This window comes from Anomaloglossus baeobatrachus, chromosome 8 (assembly GCF_048569485.1).
Source record: "Anomaloglossus baeobatrachus isolate aAnoBae1 chromosome 8, aAnoBae1.hap1, whole genome shotgun sequence".
Lineage (NCBI taxonomy): Eukaryota > Metazoa > Chordata > Amphibia > Anura > Aromobatidae > Anomaloglossus > Anomaloglossus baeobatrachus.
The window spans coordinates 201567692-201573691 of NC_134360.1; the positions used below are offsets into that span (position 1 = coordinate 201567692).

The 6000-nt window shown below is 49.7% G+C and overlaps 1 protein-coding gene across 1 annotated transcript in view; it reads right to left on the reverse strand.

Moving 5' to 3' along the window:
* PTBP2 (polypyrimidine tract binding protein 2) overlaps positions 1-6000 on the reverse strand; it is a 104532-nt gene that overhangs the window by 83263 nt on the left and 15269 nt on the right. The window lies entirely within an intron of this gene.

A 6000-nucleotide genomic window follows, 5' to 3' on the forward strand; every position in this document is an offset into this window, starting at 1 on the left:
GACCGCCATGGATCGGAGTTCCTCTGATCCTTCTGAGGCCTTTTGTACGAGGAGAATTGGGACCTGCCCGCACCCCGAAAGGACCGAAACCTCGACTGTCCCCTCCTCTGTTGGGGTAATTTTGGTTTGGCCTGGGGCAAGGATGTTTCCTTTCCCTTGGATTGTTTGATGATCTCATCCAGTCTCTCACCAAACAAACGGTCGCCAGAAAATGGCAAACCGGTTAAGGACTTTTTGGAAGCCGAATCTGCCTTCCATTCCCGTAGCCACAAGGCCCTGGGTATTGCCACCGAATTGTCGGCTGCAACCGCCGTACGGCTCGCAGAGTCCAGGACAGCATTAATAGCGTAGGACGCAAATGCCGACGTTTGAGAAGTTATGGACGCCACTTGCGGCGCAGACGTACGTGTGAGTGCGTCAATTTGCGCTTGACCCGCTGAGATAGCTTGGAGTGCCCATACGGCTGCGAATGCTGGAGCAAAAGACGCGCCGATAGCCTCATAGATGGATTTCAACCAGAACTCCATCTGTCTGTCAGTGGCATCCTTGAGCGAAGCCCCATCTTCAACTGCAACTAAGGATCTAGCCGCCAGTCTGGAGATTGGAGGATCCACCTTGGGACACTGAGTCCAGCCCTTGACCACGTCAGGGGGGGGAAGGGATAACGTGTATCCTTAAGGCGCTTGGAAAAACGCTTATCTGGACAAACTCTGTGTTTCTGGACTGCCTCTCTGAAATCGGAGTGATCCAGAAACATACTCGTACGCTTGGGGAACCTGAAACGGAATTTCTCCTGCTGAGAGGCAGACTCCTCCGCTGGAGGAGCCGAGGGAGAAATATCCAGCATTTGATGTATGGACGCGATAAGATCATTCACTATGGCGTCACCATCAGGAGTATCAAGGTTCAGAGCGGCCTCAGGATCAGAATCCTGATCAGCTACCTCCGCTTCATCATACAGAGAGTCCTCCCGCTGAGACCCTGAACAATGTGATGAGGTCGAGGGGATTTCCCAGCGAGCTCGCTTAGGCGGTCTGGGACTGCGGTCCGTGTTAGAGACCTCACCATGGGATCTATGAGACACCCCTGGGGAACATTGTTGTTCCAACTGAGGGGAACCAGGGGGCAGTGATTCCACAGTGCCCATGGTCTGAGATACCGGTCTGGACTGCAAAGCTTCTAGAATCTTAGCCATGGTCCAGAAAGTCTGTCAGTAAAAACTGCAAACTCCGTCCCTGTCACCTGGACAGTGTTAGCTGGTTGTTCCCCCTGGGCCCCCCTTAGCAGAGGCTTCGGCTGAGTAAGTGCCACAGGGGCCGAGCAGTGCACACAATGAGGGTCAGTGGAACCTGCCGGTAGCGAGGTTGTACATGCGGCGCAGGCAGCATAGTAAGCCTGTGTTTTGGCACCCCTGCTTCTTGTGGGCGCCATGTTGTTGTCTCCTTTGAGCAACACAACAGGGTATATAGCCAGAATCAACTGTGCACCCTACAGTGTAAAGTATAGCCTGTAAACATATAAACTATAATTACACTTCTGCACAAGTGGGGCCAGCACCTCAGGTGCTGCTTACCGCCCGCTTAAAGCGGTTGTGTGGCCATCAGAATCCCTGCCTGGGTCCCCCAGAGTTTGTCTCCCCTCTGCAGCATCCGAGGAGCTGACAGGAATGGCTGCCGGCGTCCTGAGGAGAGGAGGGAGCCGTGGGCGTGACCCAGAAAGTGCGGGAACTGGTGCCCCACTGTGCACAGTGAGGGGGGTGGAGTATGCAAAGCATGCTCCAGCCCTCAGTGCTGCCGTGCTGTACAGCGTCCCGCCCTTCCCCTGACTTGCAGGGCTGGGGGCGGGAAGAAAAGGAGACTAGGCCCAAAAGCCGGGGACTCGAGTTATAAGCGCGGCCGCCGTATAAGCGCGGCCAGCGCAGAGTCCCCGGCGCACTAACAGTCCCAGCCGCGCCTCAGTAATAACAATGGCAGCGGCGGTCAGCGCGGTAGTCCCCATACACAAACACACTCAGCGACGCTGCAGTGTATAATGGCACAAACGCGGTCAGCGCCGCGGTCCCCGGTGCACTAGCACACCCAGCAATGCTGGAGTGTTGCTGTGCGCGGTCCCCACGGGGACACAGAGTACCTCAAAGTAGCAGGGCCATGTCCCTGAACGATACTCGGCTCCTATCCAGCAGGGTCCTTAGGAGCTGTGGATGGAGCACGGTCTCAGTGCCTGGAGACCGATAGGATCCCACTTCACCCAGAGCCCTAAGGGGGATGGGGAAGGAAAACAGCATGTGGGCTCCAGCCTCCGTACCCGCAATGGATACCTCAACCTTAACAACACCGCCGACAAGAGTGGGGTGAGAAGGGAGCATGCTGGGGGCCCTATATGGGCCCACTTTTCTTCCATCCGACATAGTCAGCAGCTGCTGCTGACTAATCTGTGGAGCTATGCGTGCATGTCTGCCTCCTTCGCACAAAGCAAAAAACTGAGGAGCCCGTGGGAGCACGGGGGGTGTATAGGCAGAAGGGGAGGGGCTTTACACTTTTAGTGTAATACTTTGTGCAGCCTCCGGAGGCATAGCCTATACACCCAATTGTCTGGGTCTCCCAATGGAGCGACAAAGAAATGAGCAGCTTCTTGAGTGACAGCAGCTGAGGATCAGATAATATATTCATAGTTATCTCCTCCCCCTGTTAGCATTAGCATAAGTATTATACACACTATTCACTTTGTCTAGCAGGACCTGTGTGAGGTTATACCCATGTGACCTGGTATCCAGCTTTGCTGGCTGAGGCCCCGCCCCTTCTGGTCCCATGGTTATGACCTCACCACAGGTCCTGCTAGACAAAGTGAATAGTTTGTATAAGGCTAAGTTCACACTTCAGTTGTTTTGCATCAGTCACAATCCGTAGCCTTGAGGAATTACGGTATCCTGCAAAATATTTTGCAGGAATCCTGTTTTCCCCCATAGGCTTCTATTAGTGACGGATTGTGACTGATGATGCTGCGTTGCATCCGCTGCGTCGCGGTCAGTTTTTTAACTGACCGCCGGGCGGGAGCAACGCAGCATGTAACGTTTTTTGAGCAGCGCGATCCGTAGGATTTTGCTGCGCATGCGCTCTCTGGCTCCCCGCCCCCGTAACCAGGATAAACATCGGGTAACCAAGCAATGCGCTTTGGTTAGTTACCCGATATTTACAGTGGTTACGGGTGCACGGAGCCCGCGCTAAGCTGGTATCCAAGATAAATATCGGGTAACCAAGCAAAAAGTGCTTTGCTTTTAGTTACCCGATATTTACCCTGGATACAGTGTGCAAGGAGGCCGACACTTCACCACTCGGCTCCGCCCCCTCCCGCACTCCGCATGTACACACACATGTAGACACTCACCTGTCCCCAGCCATGCAGACCGCGGCACTGACGTCCTCAGCTCCGCCCCTGAGCTCCGCCCCCGAGCTCCGCCCCCAGCACACAACGGAGTCCGACAAAGAAATTCTTCACCGTTGTCATCCGTTGTACAACGCATCAGTCACATGCGTCAAGCAACGCATGCGACTGATGCAAAACAACTGAAGTGTGAACTTAGCCTAATACTTATGCTAATGCTAACAGGGGGAGGAGATAACTATGAATATATTATCTGATCCTCAGCTGCTGTCACTCAAGAAGCTACTCATTTTACAAACTTTACTTTCTTGGATTTCAAAACCTAAAACATCCGAGCTGACCACTACAGGTCTGTATAGAATCAGCCTGATAGTGCCAGTATAGCACTGGCTTTAGCTTATATACAAAAATCCTGGTGATTGGTTCCCTTTAAGATAATTATTTCGAGTAGTGGACAACCCTTTTAAGTAGTGTATCCCAATAAAAATAATCTAAACAGTTTTAGATAATCCGTATAGCGTCATTTTTTTTTTTTTTTTTGTTTTTTGTGTGAAAGAAAAATAAAAACAATGTTTGTGATTCCAGCCTCAGGAAAGTCATTTCCCCTAAAATTAGTTACTGGTATCACTTTACCTTTTCTTACAATGTATATAATTACTAAGCTGATATACTGTCCCTTTTTTCACAGAAACCAACATACATTTTTAGATAGGACGTAAGACATTTCACAGATCTCAGTCCTGTACAAATCTGTGAAGAGAAATAGGAACAACGCTGAGACATTTTAAAGGGAACTTGTCTGGTCCCCTATGCCCTCCAACCCAACAGCATTGATAACAATATGCTCAAATACCCGGAATAACGCTATTCACCAACATGAACACAAAAACAAAAAACAGACAAAAACAAACCAAACACTTATTAACCTCACTTTTCCTATCCTTATTAGGGCCTTGTCTAGTCGAAGAGGCATTAGTTCTCCAGACTAATCTGCCCTCCCCCCCAATGTTATCACGCCCCTGTGGTCGTGATAACACTATTTCCAATGTCACCACCAACTCCTGAAAATCTCACGCAGCTCATTTTCGCGGTGTCAGAGCACTTCGAAAGCAGGGTGTAGGCTTCCCGGACTTAATTAGAGGCACTGCGCATGATCGGAAGTACAGAAGATGTGTACATGAGCAGTCTTCTGAATGTCCACTCAAGTGCAGTGCGGCTAATGGAGCTGGGAAGAGTCCACTCTGCTTTTGGAGTGCACTGACGCGGCCAAAGTGAGCCTTGCGCAAGCGCGACATTTCCAGGAGCTGGCGTTGATGCTGGTTCATGAAATCATGTTGTTTTCACAGCCACAGGGGCGTGATAAACAGAAAAAAAGCTGGCTAGTCTGGAGAAAACGCCCCTTCAACTAGTCAAGGCCCTAATTAGCTTAGGAAAAGCAAGGTTTATAAGTAATTTCTTTAAAAACGCATTAGTAAATAAGTGTTATACAGGGCTGTTTATACAGTGGTTCCACCCATATCCTGTCCACCGCCATTAACTTGAGAACAGCGGCAGCTATAGGCATAGAAGTGGTGTCTAGGGATAGTAAAGTAGCCATGCGCTACCCAATGAAACCACCTGTAGCACCACCTGGTGGGAAACAACGGACTTGGCATTTCTATTTCGAAAACTGAATGAGAGAGAAAAAAGTGAATTACAAAGTTGTAGGGCATCATCAATTGAATACGAATCGACACCTTGCATACAGAAATGCTATGATTAGAATGTGTAAAACTCACAAGGCTGCGGACGTGAAGCGATACCTCATGGAGACCTTGCTACAAGTCATTGGGTATGGTGGCTGCATGGAGTGGCCTCCACGCTCACCTGACCTGACCCCATTGGACTTCTTTCTGTGAGGTCACATCAAACAGCAGGTGTATGCGACCCCTCCACCAACATTGCAGGACCTACGACGACGTATCACAGATGCTTGTGCAAACGTGTCACCTACCATATTGCACAACGTGCTGCAAGATACAGTATGCTGTCCAGAGACCGGATGTGTATTGCAGCTGACGGTGGCCACTTTGAGCATCAAAGTTAAATGCGCGCCATATGCGTGTCCAGCATTCAATGTTTTTGGGTGGGGGTCATGGGTTTCATATCATAGCATTTCTGTATGCAAGGTGTCGATTTGTATTGAATTCATGATGCCCTGCAACTTTGTAATTCACTTTTTTCTCTATCTCGTTCCATTTTCGAGATAAAAATGCTAACTCCGCTGTTTTCCACCAGGTGGTGCTATAGGTGGTTTCATTGCGTAGCGAATGGCTACTTTACTATACCTAGACACCACTTCTATGCCTATAGCTGCTGCTGTTCTCAAGTTAATGGTGGTGGACAGGATATGGGTGGACACACTGTAGAGGGAACTTGGGCATACAGGTATCAATGCTGCTGCGTTGGAAGGCATGAGGGACTTGACAGTTTTCTGTATCTTAAATTACAATGTATATTTTTGTCCACAATCGAGAAAGACAAACCAGTGTCGCATTGCAACATCACATTAATGATTTGCATCGCAACTTGCAGCATAGTTGCACGGTTACAAGCAAGTTGGATTTTCTGTTGCAAGCA